Source organism: Gopherus evgoodei, chromosome 1, assembly GCF_007399415.2.
Source record: "Gopherus evgoodei ecotype Sinaloan lineage chromosome 1, rGopEvg1_v1.p, whole genome shotgun sequence".
Classification (NCBI taxonomy): domain Eukaryota; kingdom Metazoa; phylum Chordata; order Testudines; family Testudinidae; genus Gopherus; species Gopherus evgoodei.
This window is the reverse complement of record NC_044322.1, coordinates 28,825,460-28,844,322: the sequence shown is the minus strand read 5'-3', so window position 1 is coordinate 28,844,322 and position 18,863 is coordinate 28,825,460. Positions and strand designations below refer to the sequence as shown.

At 42.9% G+C, this 18,863-nt stretch overlaps 1 protein-coding gene across 8 annotated transcripts in view; it reads right to left on the bottom strand.

Annotated features, from left to right (window-relative positions):
- The window catches only part of YAP1 (Yes associated protein 1), a 150,972-nt gene that overhangs the window by 39,003 nt on the left and 93,106 nt on the right, over positions 1–18,863 (bottom strand). The window lies entirely within an intron of this gene.

Genomic DNA, 18,863 nt, shown 5'->3' with positions numbered 1-18,863 from the left:
TCCTTAGTGCTGACAAATTTCAGATATTTGTATGTTCCTACCCTCTATTCAGCCAACATGTACACACTTAGGTCTATAAATAAAATCAAATCCTCATTTAGAGTTCTTAAAACTCCCTCCCAGTTTGTCAGTATGTCTGGTTTTGAAGCACTCAGAACTGAAATGTAATGTGACAGAGGTTTTACTAAAAAAAGTCATACAGAACTTGTCTACTCTGTGATGCTTCTCTATGCATCTTCTTCCCTAGCTTCATCGTCTCAGGTCATTCTGGTAATAATTTTTGAAAGATGAATGGAGAAGAAAGATGGTGGTGGCAGAAGTCACAGGTTGTAAAATATTGGTTGCCAATAGTCAAGACTTTTTTGAAGTAGCTGTTCAGTAGGCACAGAAGAGGATTCTTAGTCTCTTCTATGGTATTTGCAGCTTCTCAAAACAACAGATTTAGTTTGTACAGGATAGTCTGCTGTAGCCAGACTACTGCTTCAGGGGCAGATGTCAGCACCCCCAGTTGTGAGGACATTTTTTTTTTTTTAATCATTTTGCAGAGAAAACTGGACATGCAAAACTTGGTGAACTCTGCGCATTGTAGACAAGCAGGATCTTGAAATGTTGGAGGCTAAGCTGTCTCTGATTCAGAATTAGGCAAGTGATGCCGAGACTCTGGATGTGATAGGCAACCTTTGTTTCACAACTGGTTTTTGAATCTACAGTAGAACCTCAGTCACAAGCATCAGAGTTACGAACTGACAAGTCAACCACACACCTCATTTGGAACCAGAAGTATGCAATCAGGCAGCAGCAGAGGCCAAAAATAAGTAAACACACTACAGTACAGTATTAAAAGGTAAACTACTAAAAAAATGAAGGAAGAACAGCATATTTCTTCTGCATAGTAAAGCTCAGTTGCAAACTTTTGAAAGAACAACCCTAATGTTTTGTTCAGAGTTATGAACAATCTCCATTCCTGAGGTAACTCTGAGGATCTACAGTATGTCCTTCCTGACCGGCGAAAGTTGGTGAGGGGCCAAGTGCTGTGTCCGCTGATGGCACTTATTACTTACTTGTTTAAAAGGAATGCAGGGCACACTATGTTTTTAAAGATACACGTACAACCTCTGCTTAAGAAATCACCACTGAAACTGTCAACCTGGATAATTATGACAATCTTTCATTTTGAATTAAGAATAGGAAGAAGGCTGGATGACAGAACTCAGTATCTAGGAGCCTCAGACCTTCGTCAATCTGCTTTTATCACTAAATGGCACTGATGGTGTGGGTTGCTGATCTCCCAGCAATGGTTATCTAGAGTCCACGCAGCTTCAGCTTCGGAGCACCAGCTGTCTTTGAAACTACTGACTGTGAAGTGTTATCTACTCCCAAAGTGCAAGTAGCTTAGGCTAGCTTCCTGTGACTTCCTTCTTTTCTGTCAGAGAGATCCTGAAGGGTAGTTCTGGGCATTTGCTTTTCTGTCTTTATGGCCCTCTAATGGGGGGAAATAATAAGGGTCTCTCTCTTTATCTTTACTGTTCAATATGAGATTGGGTCATTGGGATGATTAGTGAGTAGGAATGGATTTTGCTGTCTCTTCCCCACAGAATATGCTGGCAATACTCAACTCTGTGACTCCATTTTATCACAGACAGACAGTATGATCGAGCACCTTCCATAGTCTCCGGTGGCATATGGGGTGTGGATGAGAGTGAGCTGGATGAAAATCAGTTTAGGTTAGATTGCAGTGATGATGGTGGGTTAGGAGAAGCAACCAAAGGATATGGCAAAGATTATATTTGCGCCTCTAACTGAGGGCATGTTTGTCAATAGAGTGCATGATTTAGGAGGTGGTGTTTATCAGACGGCAGCTGATGTCATACAGCAGCAGTGACCACAACTTTCACCACATTTGCTCAGATAGTTACAAACTTCTCGCTCAGATGCAGACCATGCAATGGGCATTCACACCTAAACATTTCAAGTTTAGACAATGCATTGTACTGTTACATGGAACACCTTTAAATCAACCTGGAAACTAAAGCTGACACAGAAGGTAGCAGACTATTCTAAAGCTGGGTATCTCCATGAACATGTGATACCAGAACTCAAGGATGTGCACTGGTGCTTTTTTTTCTTTCCTCTGAGTAGAGGGGTACAGGGTGCGTCTTCACAAGGGAAAATAAAAAGGTGCGTTCTTACAAAGCTTTAGGAAACATGAGGTAAAATCCCAGTGAAGTCAAGGCAGTTTACAGTTTCCACATGTTAACAGGTTAAAGTGAACTGCAGGCTGTCCATTAGTGCTGACCTTTACCTGTTAATGTGTTAAAATTACAATTATCTTTTCACTGAGATTTTATTAAATTAACATGTTAACTAAAATGAGTTAAAACACGGCACAAACACACTTTATTGCCTAATCAAGACAAGGCAGAAGAAGTTGATTATGATTTATAAAGCCCAACATAGCTTGGGACCTGCCTACCTGAAAGACCTGCCTCTTTCTCCATGAGACACTGCTATGGCTGGGATCAGCAGAGGTGCCAGAGCTGGAGCTTACTAATATGTCAGTGCCAAGGACATGCTGCAAACACAGTTACTAGGGCAGGAATTTAGGAAAGGAGAATGGTGGGTATTTTCTTTTGTTGGGAAGTGGATTAGAGTTTATGGAGCAAGGAGTTTGTTTTTTGGCTAACTGACTGTTTTGGTGTAATGAAAAGCCAGCTGCTTTGTCTGTTTGACCAAGTTTTTAATTATAAAATAATGGGCACCTAGAACAAGTGTCAATTTTTTTGTTTTTGTTTTTTAAATAGGAGATGCTACTAGTGACCTCATATTTAGGTTAACACTTTTCCTTATAAAGGATTCTTGCAACTTTTTTTTTTTTTTTTAAGCCTTCACACATCCACTGGTTGCTGCAGGCATTTGTTATGCGGCTGGGGGAGAATACCTCTCACAGTAGAGAACTGCCTTTTGTCTGTGAAAAAAGATACAGACTTAACTGAGGCCATGTCTACATCTAAAATTTTGCAGCGCTGGTTGTTACAGCTGTATTAGTACAGCTGTATAGGGCCAGCGCTGCAGAGTGGCCACACTTACAGCAACCAGCGCTGCAAGTGGTGTTAGATGTGGCCACACTGCAGCGCTGTTGGGCGGCTTCAAGGGGGGTTCGGGGAACGCGAGAGCAAACCGGGAAAGGAGACCAGCTTCGCCGCGGTTTGCTCTCGCGTTCCCCGAACCACCCTGCAAACCGCAGGGAAGGAGACCTGCTTGCTCGGGGTTCCGGGAACGAGAGAGCAAACCGGGAAAGGAGACCAGCTTCGCCGCGGTTTGCTCTCGCGTTCCCCGAACCACCCTGCAAACCGCAGGGAAGGAGACCTGCTTGCTCGGGGTTCCGGGAACGCGAGAGCAAGCCGGGGAAGGAGACCAGCTTGATTACCAGAGGCTTCCTCCTTCCACGGAGGTCAAGAAAAGCGCTGGTAAGTGTCTACATTGGATCACCAGCGCTGGATCACCAGCGCTGGATCCTCTACACCTGAGACAAAACGGGAGTACGGCCAGCGCTGCAAACAGGGAGTTGCAGCGCTGGTGATGCCCTGCAGATGTGTACACCTTCAAAGTTGCAGCGCTGTAACTCCCTCACCAGCGCTGCAACTTTCTGATGTAGACAAGCCCTGAGTTGTAATCCTTACTTTCGGGCTCTCCACTTAAATCCCCAGGACCCAACAGCCCATCTTCCATCTAGAGATTCCATATGGAGCAGAAGTCCCCCACTTCCTGGAGTGGGAATGAGAGAAAGCTGTGTCAGACTCCCCACAATCACCCTGTGGACCCAGCACATGGTCACTGTGCCAGTGACTCATTTCCCCCCATGTGGAATTACAGCCTTCTCCTGCTGTCAGCTAACTGTAGTTACCTAAAGTACAAATGGTAGAAGTCTGTGCTGCATTGCCAGTGAAGGTTCATGGCAGAAAACCTGTTAATGAAACATGATGGTGAGACTTTTACAGCTGAAGTTTTACCTTTGTCCTTTAAAATAAACTTAGGAAATTACAGTCCCAAAACTACGTTAAAAGAATAGGTTGCAAAGTCAAGTACTCAAAAGTTAGGAAGTACCAGAGGAGTCAGAAACCTCGAGCCCGGGTTGTCCCAGTTGAAGCTGTGGGGGGCAGAAACCCTGAGCTCAGGCTGCCCCGGCTGCAGCCACCGGGAACAGAAGCTCCCATCCCCAGCAGGAGCTGAGGGGGTGGGGGACGAGGAGCCCCAAGCTGTGCCTAGAGCCACGTAGGAGCTACAGGTGTGGGCAGAAACCCAGAGCCCAGGCAGCTCCAGCTGCAGAAGCCCCGTGTCCCAACATGTGCCACTGGTGGAGAAACCCAGAGCTCCATGCCCAGAACTGGAGCTGTGTGAGTGGGCAGAAGCCCAGGCCTGGGCTTCCCCAGCTGCAGCCTTTGAGAACAGAAGCCCCCAGGCCTGGCAGGAGCTGCTGGGGGAGGAAGCCCTGAGCTATGTGCCCAGAGCCACGGCAGGAGCCACGTGGGGATGGGAGGGGATGGAAGCCCGGAGCCCAGGTCCTAGGCTGCTCCAGAACAGAAGTGCCTCTCTAGAGCCCTGTCAGACGAACAGCAAGGAGCCCCAAGCTCCCAGCAGCACAGGGAGATCAGATTTCATGGGGAATGACGGATTTCACGGACTGTGACACATTTTTCATGGCCGTGAAATTGGTAAGGCCCTATCCATAGTGTATGCCTACTGCTGCACTTTTATTATTCAAGCATAGAATTTCTATCCGTACGGATTCTATGATATGGTTTGATTAATATTTGAATCTATGCCTTCTTTCACATATAGCGCCACTAAGGAAGTATGGGGGTTTTAGGAAGTGTGAGGCCTGATTTGAATAGTTTCGATGGGGCCCCGGCAGGGATGACTCACCTGGCAGTGCTCCGGGTGTTCCATGGCACTGAAGGACCTGCAGCTGAAATGCCACCGAAGACCCAGAGCGAGTGAAGGACCTGCCGCTGAAGATCTGGAGCGCTGCCGGGTGAGTAAAAATTAAAAAGGCGCCTAAGTTAGGCACTCTTATTTAGGGGAACAGGCCTAAAGCCGGCCCTGGTGCCGCTCCCCCACCAGCACAACCTATTCTGTTATTCCTATACATTTTGTAATCTGGTCTTAGTGTCCAATTGATAGTCACAATTCCAACATGTTTCTGTGATGCCTATTATATTAATATCCTCATTTAATACAAGGCACTCAAGTTCACCCATCTGTAGTATTTAGACTTCTAGCACTTATAACATTTGCCCCTGTTTAGCTGTCTGCCTTCATGTGAAGTAAATGAATGGGACTCTTTCATTGTTTCCCTTCAGTTCCTACTTGTGCTTTATCTACTTCTATCCTCTCTTCTTTACTAGGAAAATTCCCATTAATAGATCCCCCGCATGGGATGTTTCTGTCCAAACCATGTGCTCCTCCACACCTGTCGGCTTTCCCCTAGCCCCCTTAGTTTAAAAACTTCTCTACAACCCTCTTAATTTTACATGTCAGCAATCAGTTTGTGTTTTGGTTTAGGTGGAGCGCATCCTTCCTGTATAAGCTCCTCCTTTCCCAAAAGGTTCCCCAGTTCCTAATAAACTTAAACCCTTCCTCCCCTCCACTATTGTCTCATCCACACATTGAGACCCTGCAGTTCTTCCTAACTGACCCTGCATGTGGAACTGGAAGCATTTCAGAGAATGCTACCATGGAGATCCTGGACTGCAATCTACTTACTAGTCCCCTAAATCTAGCCTCCAAGACCTCTCCCCTAACTTTTCCTATGTCATGTACCATGACCACCAGCTCCTCCCCAGCACTGCACATAAATCTGTCTAGATGTTTGGCAGCCTCTGCACCTGGCAGGCAATTCACCAGGTGGTTCCCCCAGTCATCCCAAACCCAGCTGTCTGTATTTCTAATGATCAAATCGCCCATTCCAATTACCTGTTTCTTCCTTATACTGGGCCCTCCCTCCCTCAAAGAGGTATCCTCAGTGTGAGAGGATCCCATGACATCTGGAAGGAGAGCCCCAACCACGTGATCATTTCTCTCTCCTCCAATGTGATGTTCTCCTTCCCTGAGATTTTCATCCTACTCAACAGCACAGAGGCTGTCAAACTGGGGTCTGTGTGAGACCACTCTACTGTGTCCCAGAAAGTCTCATGTATCCCCCTCAGCTATTCCAGTTCTGCCACTCTGGTCTCAGGAGCCTGTACTCTGCCTCTGAGGGTCATGAGCTCCTTGTGCTGAATGCGTGCGTGCATGCGCGCACAGACACAGACACACACACACCACCACCTGCCCACAAAACAGGAAATCATACATCCTGCATTCAGTGCAATAAACTGGATAGCTCCCACTCCACTGTGGACTTCTGCCTGCATTCTTTTTCCTATGCAGCTTCTTTCCTGGGGGTGGAGTGGGGTGTTTATTGGCCTAAGTTTAGAGAATGCTAGGTGTGTCTCACTCCCTCTCAAAACTCCCATTTGTTGCTCCTGTTCCCTAGCTCCTCTAGCTGCTTAGGAGCTGGCTTTTTAAACACTTGTTTTCTCCAAGTAGCACTCCCCCCTGGTTAACAGATCCTAACGGGATTAGGGATCAAAGCTTTGTTAAGAAGCATTCAGACTTGCCTAGCAAGTCACTAGCCTCAGCCCCCCCCAACAGTCCATACTATACACTACAGTCAAGCAGCAAGCACACAGACAGCAAACTCAACACTAGGGTAATGTAGCCGCTACTCCTTCACCTGGAAAACTCCCTTTTAAAACTCCACCGTTTGCTGCTCCTGTTTGCTAGTTCACCCACATGTGATCGGTTGTTTTTGTCTTATTTTTCTATGAGAGTTCATTCAAGATCATAGTGATTGTCTGATTTCATCCACATAGTTGTTCCTGGGGCATTCAGTGCACTGGATGAGGTACACCACATGTTGTGATAGGCATGTGTAGGACCCAGAGATATTGTTCAGGCAAGGTCTGGTGCTTCTTTGAATTGGTGTGTTGTGGTCTGTAGGGTGCTTACTTCTGATGTGCTTGAATTGGCTCGGTGGGTTGTTCGAAGGCCAGATGAGGGGGTTCAGGAAAGATTCTTTCAGGATTGAGCGCACATCAAGTATGGGCTGTAACTGTTCGATATCCCATATGGGTTCCAGTGTGGCATGGCATGTGACTACTACAGATGTGCAATCAGAAGGGGTTTTATTTCTGTATTGCAACAGGTTCTTCTGAGGCTATTTGGGTGGCCCATTCCATCATGTGATCTAGCTCGCTAGTGAATTATCCTTGTTTAGTGAAGGCAGTGTTAAGGTATATACACGGGCCTTTCTCCTCTGAGCATATTGTGTGGTATCTGAGTGCCTGACTGTAGGTAACAGATTTCTCGGTGTGGTTGGAGTGGTTACTGGTATTAAAAGTATGATCCGTGAGGTTTTTGTATATAGTTGCCTTTATGTTTCTACTGTTGAAGCTGATCGTAGTGGCCAGTAAGTTGATGCTACTGAGGGAGTATTCTAGAGAGTGTTTAATGGACGGGCAGTGGTTGATGTTGACGTTGTAGTGGAAATCTGTGAGGAAGTTTCATCTTCTGTCCAGAGGATGGAAATACCATTGATGTATCTCAGGTATATCATTTATTTCATGGTGCATTTGTCCACAAATTCTTCCTCTTCCTTATGAAGAGGTAGCATATCAGGGAGCCATCCTATTACACACAGCTGTTCCCATGGTTTAGGCAAAGTGTTTGCTGTTGAATGTAAAATTGATATGGGTGAGGATGAAACGGACGAGCCTGGTGGTGGGCTTGGGATGGATATCTGAGGGTTATCCATTGTCTAGTGAATATTTGAAGCAAGCAGAGATGCCGTCATTGTGACGGATATTGGTGTATAGGAAGGGGACATCCCCGGTGGCAAGGATGGTGTTCTGAGGGAGGTTGTCAATGTAGTGGAGTTTCTGACGGTAACTGGTTGTGTCCTGGAGGAAGCCGGTGTGGTGAGTGGTTCGAGGATGTTTCTATGAGTCCTGATATTCCTTCACTAAAAGTGTCATGGACAGATATGGTGGGTCTGCCTTGGTTCCATCATTTGTGTATATTGGGAAGCATGTAGAAGGTCCCTGGAGTGGGGAGTTGTGGGGGATGATGTAGTACAGTTTCTCCTAGAGTTGTTCGGGGAAGGATTTGATGATATCCATTAGCTCCTGGGTAAATTGTGGTCTTTGAGTTCTTTATAGTAGGTGGTGCTGAACAATCTGTTCCACCTTCTATTTAGTTGTGACACACTGAATACATTTCCCAGACCTGAAGAAGAGCTCTGTGTAAGCTTCAAAGCTTGTCTCTTTCACCAACAGAAGTTGGTCCAATAAGAGATATTGCCTCTCTAAGATCCTGGGACCAACATGACTAGAGGAACACTGCATACAAAATTGCAACAGTATTCAGAGGTGCTGCTTACTGAGACTGGAATGTAATAAAGTTACGTCAATGCAAGATGACTTATGTCGACCTGTGCATATGTCTACACTCAAAGTTGTCTTCCACCAACATAAGTGCTGTTACGGCGACACAGTAACACCATCTCCCTAAATGGCACTGAACCATAGTCAACATACTGCGGTCAACGAGATGGGAGTATAGACAACTGTGTCCACTATGTCATCCTTAACAGTCCTCCGCAGCTGTCTCACAATGCCTGCCTGTCACTGCTCTGGGTCACAATTATGAATATCACTGCCCAGAGGTCACAGAGACCAGAAGCCATACCCGCTTTAAGATCCCCATGTGTATAGCCCAGCTTGGTAAGTACAACTAGGCACTCTCCCTTGTTGTGTGCAGACATATCACAAGGCCAGGGACGCTGTCATGGGGTCAGGACCCACCTCTTGTGAGCGCTCCCTTTATCTGGCCAATAGTGCATGAAAACAATCCTTTTTGGGGGATGGCACCTGCCTCTCGTGTGAGTATCCCCCTTTGGTTGGTTGGGTGTAAGTCAGCTTTTGATTTTAGTTCTTGTATCAGGGTGGTATGCACCTCTTGCAAGCACCCCCCAGCCAATGGCTCTCTCAGCAGGTCTTCCGCAGCTCAGCCCGAGCCCCACACACTGTCCCCTCTTCTGGGGTGCACAGTCCAAGTTCTCATCTTGGACCTTGTATGAGGCCATAGCTCTAAGGCTCCTCTGAGAGGCACAACCTTCAAAGCACCCAGCCAGGGCCCATCTCGGTACCCACAAATTGTGATGTTTCAGCAGGCCTCCCTGGGCTCAGTTTTCAGCCAGACCAGCTGTACCCTTGCTGGCCTGGCCAGGTTCTGTGCTCAGTTCCCCAGGTTTCAGCCTGCCTGCACTGGCCTTCCGCTGGTCCTGCTGCTCTTCCTGCCAGCTAGACATCTGGTCTTCAGCAGCCTTCCCTGGGCTCCGTTCTGTCTGGTGAGCTCTCTGCAGTGAGCGGTTCGTCTAGCCAGCAAGGCACTCGGATCTCCCTCGTTGAGCTCCACCCAGCAACTGAACTTCTCTGCAATACTGCTTCTCTTATACAGGGCCTTTCTGGACCCCGATTGGCCCCTCTCTGCAGCCACTTTAGGCTTCCTGGAGGACTTCTCTTTGCTCTATTCTGGGGCAGGGTGACAGGACCACGAGGCCTCCAGCAGGGGGCCTTTGGACCTAGTCCACAGAGGCCAACAGTCAATCTGGTGCTAAGTTCAGATACCTGCTGCTTTTACAATGAGCTGCATACCATACTTGGTGGAGATCCCACCAGGATCCCTCAGGCTATTGTGGATATCTTGGTGGAGCCAGCGGGAGAGTGCTGTAAATAGTGGGAAGGAGGAGCAAGAGGAACACATGGCAGGGGAGTCCAGCTATGCTGCAAGCCAGGATCTTCTTGAGGCTCCACTGCAGTCTAGACACTCCCAGCAGTCAAGCATGGACGAGTTCAATCCAAGGGAAGAACCTCAGGTAAGTATCTGCATGCATTCTCCTTTACATTGTTGAAACGTGAAGGTGGCAACTGGCCCAATCCCAAGTTAGCAGAACATAGCTATTGACTTTTCATTGTTTTACTCATATGAGAAGAGGCAGAGGTACGACAAACAGAGGCAGAGTTGTCATCTGCTTTTCATTCCCCTCTAGGGTTACGTCGGGAGAGGCGGCATGCAGAACATTTTATGTACGCAGGGCTGTCCCTTGTATCCTCCTGGGAGATCTCACTGAAACTTTCATGGCGATAATTGGCAATCCTCGTACAAAGATTTCTAGGGATGTCTGCCTTACTTCCTTCTCCACAGTAGAACACTTCCCCACGCCACTCCATGATGACTTTAGCAGGCACCATTGCAGTAAATGGGCTAGTGGCATACAGGTCTGTGCAGCTTTGGAATGCCAAAAACAGCTGTGTTTTCTTTACGTTTGTGCCCTCAGGAGTGAAATATCAGCTAAAATCACCACTACCTGTGGAAAATAATGCCAGTACTCAGTGCCTTCGTCCTGTACTCTTACTCATACAAACAGGGGCTGAAATGTTATTGTTTTATGCAACTGAACAATCCCCTCCTCATTTCCACCCTGCAGCTCTCAAGAGCCATACTCATCATGGCTGTGGCTGGAGAGAGGTGCCGTGCAAAGGCTGTCCAAAGCTGAATTATCAGTAAGCATATCTTATTTAAAAAGTTTTGTGGGAATAAGAAAGGGAGTTCTGAATCTTATCTTATGCATTCTGTTATGACTATAAATACAATGATACATCTGTCTATTTTATCTTTAGCTGCTGCATTGTGGCCTTGAGGGGGGCTCCATCCACACACTCAGAATGCCTGACTGTGATGTGGAGAAAAAGGAGACTAGGGAGGACATGTTCAGTGAGATCCTGCAAGCCAGGACTGTGAACTGTGGCCCAGGAGGTTGAACATAGCAAGATGGTCTGGAGAAAGGAAGAGTGGACAGGCAAAATGCCTAGGAATCTCATCAGGAAAAGGAGAGGGAGATACACCAGGACATAATGGGGCTTCTCAGGCAGCAAACACAGATGTGGCAGGCTCTTGTCGACTTACAGGTTCAACAGTCATGGGCTCGCCTCTCTCTTCAGTCAATGGAGAACTCCATTTTAGCAGTGTTCCAGGTGGCACCATAAGCTTCATCCCTACCCCTACAATTTCACACAATAGGACAGTAAGAAAAACTACAGCTTCACAAACAATGGCCGAGAGTGGCATGATTGGTGTATGTTTGACAGAAATTGACTGGAACTTTTTTTTTTTTTTTTTTTTTTAAACTCTTTTACGTTTAAAGCTCTGTTCCATTAATTTATAAGTTTGCACCATACTTTTTTAATTGTACAGTTTTGCAGTGTTTTTGGTATGCAATAAATTTTTATTTTTTGGAAATAAATTCATCTTTATTACTTCATAACGTATATGGCAGACTGCCTAATGCTAGTCAAAAGCACATTACTTGTAACAGAACAGGACAACAGAACTCATCGGTCTAGTTGAAAACTCACTGTACATTTGTAATTATTACACTAACCATCACATAATTCATAGGTTCATTAAAACAGTGTGATATTCATAAATGTACTCCAAGCACTACACAACTCCTAACAACCCACAAACTTCAGGGTCACGTAGAGCACTGTGTCAGCCACGGTAATCTGCTGTACTGGAAAGTTCTCTTTCAAGGCTTCCCTCAGCTGCATAGCTCTGCACTGAGATCTTCTAATTGCTCTCATGTCTGGCTGTTCAAAGTGTAAGACATGTAGACAGACACTCCACCTCCACCCCAGCAGCAACTTTTCCTGCTTTGTCTCACAGATACAGGACAAACCAGGCAGCTATAGCCACTTTGGGGGTGAAAGCTCCATCACAGCTCTACACTCTTGCATGCCAGCTCCAAAATGATTTCCTACTGCCTGGTAGCAATCTGGCATTGCTATCTTCCAAAATGAGACCACATTTGCTTCGCAATGGTTAGTAGAGCTCTCTTTATGATGTCCATGCACTGGAGGGCTGGCACGAGCGAGGTGCACCGATCCAGGAACATGGCCTTTCGCATCCAAAAGTTCTGCAGCCACAGCTCGTCGTTCCAAACGTGCACTATGATATGATTCCACCAAGTCAGCATTTGTTTCTTGGGCCAAAAAGAAATGCTGCACTGTCTGCAGCTGCTCTGTGAACACCACCAATGACTTTGAATTGTTTTTCACTATGCCCCTTAGAAATGGTCATTTCTCCTGTTGTTGCAGTACTTCTGCAGCTCTGCAAATACCAGAGGACTGTTCATCTGTATTTGCAACGTTCATGACAACAGTGCACAGGTGTGCAGGGTCCATGATTCTGTCAGAGATGGGGAGCAGCAACAGGTGCTAGGCAGGTTTACGGGATTTTTAAAAAAGGCATGAAGATGAGACGGGATAGCATTATGGGATGGAGAAGGTTGCATGATGAGTACGTCACCCATTGTTCCCAGCCCCCACAACTTTGCATCCCCCACAACACACTGTGAAAATTCTTCAACAGACACTGTTCAGGAGGGTGGCTTGTACACTGGGATACTTACGCATGGTACACCACACTTTGCATGGACAAAGGTGCAACTCTAACACAAAGAGACTAATACGCACATGCATAAGCAATATATTATTGTGGCATGTTTATGCCAATGTAACTTGGCACAAGTTCGTAGTGCAGATATGGCCTAGATTTCACACTGATAGTGTTTCTATCAAATGACACAGTACTGAGAGGTGCTACTTATCTGAGATTGCCATGTATAATCAAAGATGTCAATGACTCATTAAGGTCAATTAATTTTATATAATATTCAATATAAAAATTTACACAATCTGATATTACATTAAACAAAGGTGCTGACGGATGTCATATTTAGCACCCATTTACTTGCATGTTTAGAGTAATTTTAGGATAAGATTTAAAATCTATACACCGATTTGTATAGTTCAAAAATAAAATATTTTGTTTTCATATGTAGCACAGCTTCTAAGGGTTCTAAACTACTTGCATCAAAAATAGATTGGTTCTAAAGGTCTAAGTTTCACAGTCATAAATCTAAACTACTGAGCCAGTAAAACCACAATTGTGATTATGTGTTTAATTCAGATACCCTACTAATATGTCAAACTAAATACATACGAGATAAATATAGGATCAGATAGTGTTCTAGTTTTAAACAGACAATCAGCAGTCTCTGGGCTCAATGAGAAACCCGTAATTAATAAAACCAATGAGGAGTACATAGATATTGGTAGCAAAAATAATCATATCAATATGTTCATTTAACTTCATATAACTTTTGAAACATCTTTACTGTATAAAGAATATTTTCAGAAAATTTTATAACAAAAGTTATACTCTATTTTAAATGTCATTAGTAGATGGACATTACCTTTTGAAATGTTAAATACTCCACCCTGGTTACAAGTGATTTAGAATAAAGTCAATTTAAAATCACTTGATTAAAAAACAAAATACTGATTTTAATCAGGTCAAACCTTTGTATAACTTTCCAAAATTTGTGATATTGCGACTTTAAAGTTAAAATCTATAATGAACTAAACAATAAATGCTTTTTTCTAAAAAAACAAACAACAAAAAAACCTGCTATTGGGATTGGGTAACTACTATAGGAAAACACAGAATGTTGAAGAGCAGGGCCCTGATCCCACAACAGTTTCCGCAGGTATGCAAGTCTACACACAGAAACAGTGTCACTGACCTCAATGGGACTAATGCTGTGCTCAAAGTGCTTGCAACATCTGGGGTTACAACTGTATTTGAATTAAAATTTTAATCTCTCAATGGTTTAAAATCTGTGTCATTTTAAAAGAAAGTTGCTTCAATGTTAAAGAAAGGTTATTTAGACTTTCAATACATTAATGAACGTATTGTGACTTTATTTTATATAAAGATCTAAATATTCAAAAATAGAAGCCTAAAGAAAGACTCCAAACCCATATTTAGGCACTTACAGACAGGATTTTCAAAATCACCTTAATGATTTAGTAATACAAATACCAGTGACTTCAATTATACTTCTCCATCAGTTTGGTTAAAGCATTTCAGCTTTCTCGACTTATGTAAATTCAATATATTGATTGAAGATGGTGTTGGTTGTTAATATAGCATGGGATAATTGCTTATCAGAAAGGCAGTCGATTAATTGCAGTTAACTCATGCGATTAGCTCAAAAAAATTAATCGCAGTTTTAATCACACTGTTAAATAGAATGCCAATTGGTATTTATTAAATATTTTGGATTTTTTCTACATTTTCATATATATATTGTATTCTGTATTGTAATTGAAATCAAAGTGTATATTATTTTTTATTACAAATATTTGAACTGTAAAAATGATAAACAAAAGAAACAGTATTTTTCTATTCACCTCATACAAGTACTGCAGTTCAATCTCTTTGTCGTGAAAGAGCAACTTACAAATGTAGATTTTTGTTACATAACTGCACTAAAATAAAACCCAAACCAACACAATGTAAAACTTTAGCGCCTACAAGTCCACTCTGTCCTACTTCTTGTTCAGCCAATTGCTAAGATAAAACAAGGCTGTTTACATTTACGGGAGATACTTCTGCCGTCTTATTTACAATGTCATCAGAAAGTGAGAACAGGCATATGCATGGCACTTTTGTAGCTGGCACTGCAAGGTATTTAAGTGCCAGATATGCTAAACATTCGCATGCCCCTTCATGCTTCGGACACCATTCCAGAGGACATGCTTCCATGCTGATGATGCCCATTAAAAAAAAAAATCTGTTAATTAAAATTATGACTGAACTCCTTGGGAGAAAATTGTATATCTCCTGCTCTGTTTTACCCACATTCTGCCATATATTTCATGTTACAGCAGTCTCGGATGATGACCCAGCACATGTAGTTCATTTTAAGAACATTTCCACTGCAGATTTCACAAAACGCAAAGAAGGTACCAATGTGAGATTTCTAAAGATAGCTACAGCATTTGAACCAAGGTTTAAGAATCAGAAGTGCCTTTCAAAATCTAAGAGGGATGAGGTGTGGCGCATGCTTTCAGAAGTTTTAAAAAAGAGCAACACTCTGATGCGGAAATTATAGAACTCGAACCACCAAAAAATTAACCTTCTGCTGGTGGCATCTGACTTAGATAATGAAAATGAACATGCGTCGGGTTCGCACTGCTTTGGATGGTTATGGAGCAGAACCCCTTTATCAGCATGGACACATGTCCCCAGGAATGGTGGTTGAAGCATGAAGGGACATAGGAATTTTTAGCACATCTGGCATGTAAATAACATGCAACACCGGCTACAACACCTGTTCTCACTTTCAGGTGACACTGTAAAGAAGAAGCAGGCAGCATTGTCTTCTGCAAACAAACATTTTTTTGTCTGAGCAACTGGCTGAACAGTGGACTTGCAGGCTCTAAAAATTTAACATTTTATTTTTGAATGCAGGTTTTTTGTACTTAATTCTACAATTGCAAGTTCAACTTTCCTGATAAAGAGATTGCACTATAGTATATGTATTAGGTGAACTGAAAAATATATATATATTTTTACAGTGCAAATATTTGTAATAAAAAATAAATATCAAGTGAGCACTGTGCACTTGGTATTCTGTGTTGTAATTGAAATCAATATATTTCAAAATGTAGAAAACACCCAAAATATTTAAATAAATGTTATTCTATTATTTAACAGCAATCACAATTTTTTTTTTAATTGCTTGACAGCCCTACTTGTCAGTTTTGTTGTTTCTCACAGTACGGCTGTTAAATTAAGACCATGACTTCTCTCTTTCTAGCACAGACGAGCATTTTTAAGTGTGAAACTTCTCAGCAGAACAAAAACCTCTAAAATCCGACATTCTAACAACGTAGGAAACTAATTGAAGAAACAAGTACACATCATCCACATAATCACTTTTATTCCAATATAAGAAGAACTAGAACAAAATTTAAGTTAAATTTTGAAAATTAAATATTACACTTTAAAAACAATTTTAATTCCACAATGATTGCAGCTAACATAAAACGGAAAAACCATCTAAATTCAAATAATGACTTTAACAAGTCATCATTATTTTTAGTTTTCAGGAGAAAAATCAGAATTTACCGCTTTCAATTCTGTTTTCAAAACAGGATATTTAATACTCGGAGCTGGATGAACAGATTTAAATCAAGGCAATTTAAATCACCACGTGGAAAGCCTCAATTTAAATAACTAATTTTAATCAACTGTTCCATTTATACTTCAGTTATTTTCTAAAGAAAGGCCACGTCCAGACTAGGAATTAAAATCGATTTTAGATACGCAACTTCAGCTACGAGAATAACGTAGCTGAAGTCGAATTTCTAAAATCGAGGTACTCACCAGTCTGGACGGCGCCGCATCGATGTCCGCGGCTCTCCGTGTCGATTCCGGAACTCCGTTTGGATTGATGGAGTTCCGGAATCGATGTAAGCGCGCTCGGGGATCGATACACCGCGTCCAGACTAGACGCGATATATCGATCCCCGAGCAATCGATTTTAACCCGCCGATGCCGCGGGTTAGTCTGGACGAGGGCAAAGGTGAATTCTCTTATTGGTTGGTGTAACCCTTAGAGAAGACCTTGATTTACAACTAAGTAGAGCCTTTGCACTAGATCTGGTTCATCTTTTTGCTACCTAAGAGGGTACACACTATAACTAAATACATTTTTTGAAAAAACTATATAGCTTAATATTTTCAGATTCTTTTTAACCGAACCTTTAGAACGTTAGAACGTTATTTTGCTTGTTTAATAGATAATTAACTTTTTGCTTATTACTTGTGTCAAGCTGCATTCGGAGGGTAACAAGAATTTTAATTAGACACACACCAGTATATAAAATGTACTCTTGTCAAAACATTTTAATCAGAAAAGTTTATGTATCCAAAATATGTTTCACACTTACAACTAAATGATTTATTAAGCAGAAGGATTAACTCTAGTCAGTGAATTAAACTGATTATTTCAAGTCAGCATGGGAAAATTTTCAAATATGCCTAGGTAAAAGTGACTGGAGTTTAAATTCTTCATCTTGCCTAAGTCTCTTGAAAATGAGGCAGATTCCTACGTTGCTTAGGCTGACCTATTGCGCCCTATTTATAAAGCTTGACTTCAAACGGTAGATGTTTTTCTCCTGATTCTTTCTTTATATAGAAAGATTTTGATAGAGTCTCATGGATTCAGCATATTTATTTATTTAAACATTTAAAAAAAGATTATAAATCTAGGCCTTAACACCTTTTATATTAAATTCAAATTTCATTTTAAACAGATTAAAAAAATAAAAATGTTTAATAAAAACAAAAATAAAATAAATCTGATTGAAATAAAACACATTTTTTAAAATAATTGATTTATCCACCCTGACTAGCAGTGAAGACACCTTGCTTCAAACAAAATGACAAGGAAAATTAACATGTTTTTTATAATCTTTAAAATTTTTATAAAACTCTTCATTACGTATCCAAACTATCACCTTGGGGCAAGCTTTTTGTTTTTGCTCTAAACATTCAGATAAGAAACGGTGTGGGTGGATAAAAGCTTTGTGACCAAGCAAGGAAGGAGTGCTGAAATCTGCACAGTAAAAGCTACCTAAATAAGCTTTATCAATATGATCTCATGTAAGCATATTTGTTTTTGTGCACCTTGATTGCCACTTACAGACTCAAAAGGTCTTGTGATGATCCTTACACATAGCTCATTTTAAATGGCTTTAATTCAAAGGCAAACAACGTCATTTATCTGTTATAGCCTGGCTTTATCAGTTTCCTGGTGTATCTGGTTTCTTACCTTTCTTGGGTATGGAAAGCATTTAAATATGGGGCTCTGCACCCACACAGGGTAGGCAAAGACCTCACAGGTAGAAAAGGAACAAACATTGCTTTGTTTCTAGGGGAAGAGAAGAGGATTTGGGGGAGGGGAACTAGCATTTTTTTTTTAAACAGGGAACTAAAGACAGTATAAAGGTTTTTGTGTGTCATGCACTTGCAGCTATAACATGATTTACCTCCATGATTTGTTGACTACAGTCAGTTCTAACATATACCAGGTGTTTTGGAATGGTTTGAGGATGCTGTTTAAATATAAGGCATTAACTGTTCAATTCTCACTCACCAACAAATAGCAGCCAGGGGCTGGCAACCTTTCAGAAGTGGTGTGCCGAGTCTTCATTTATTCACTCTAATTTAAGGTTTCGCGTGCTGGTCATACATTTTAATGTTTTTTAGAAGGTCTCTCTCTACAAGTCTATATAACTAAACTAGTGTTGTATTGTAAAATAAACAAGGTTTTCAAAATGTTTAAGAAGTGTCATTTAAAATTAAATTAAAATGCTGATCTTATGCCATCGACCCACTCAGCCCGCTGCTGGTCTGGGGTTCTGTTCACCTAGGCTGGCAGTGGGCTGAGTGGGGCCTGCAGCCGGGACGCCAGCTAGGAAGGGTCTGGCAGCCAGAACCCCTGACCAGCAGCGGGCTGTGCAGGGTCAGCAGCCAGGACCCCAGACCGGCAGTGGGCTGAGCGGCTCAGCCTACTGCCACTCAGGGGTTCCATCCTCCGGCTCCTGCCAGCCGGGATCCCAGCTGCCGGACCCGCTCAGCCCAGTGCTGGTCTGGGATCCCAGCCCTGCCCACATACAGTGGGTACCCACCTTCTCCCTGGTTCTGGCCCATTCTCTTCCCCTCTCTGCACTGAACTGAGAGTTAGAGTGGACCGAGCACCGGGCTGGCGGTGAAGGGTCTGGCCAGGAGCTAGAATGAAGGAAGGGGCTCAGGATTGGGGCAGGAGGTTTGGGTGTGGGGGCACTT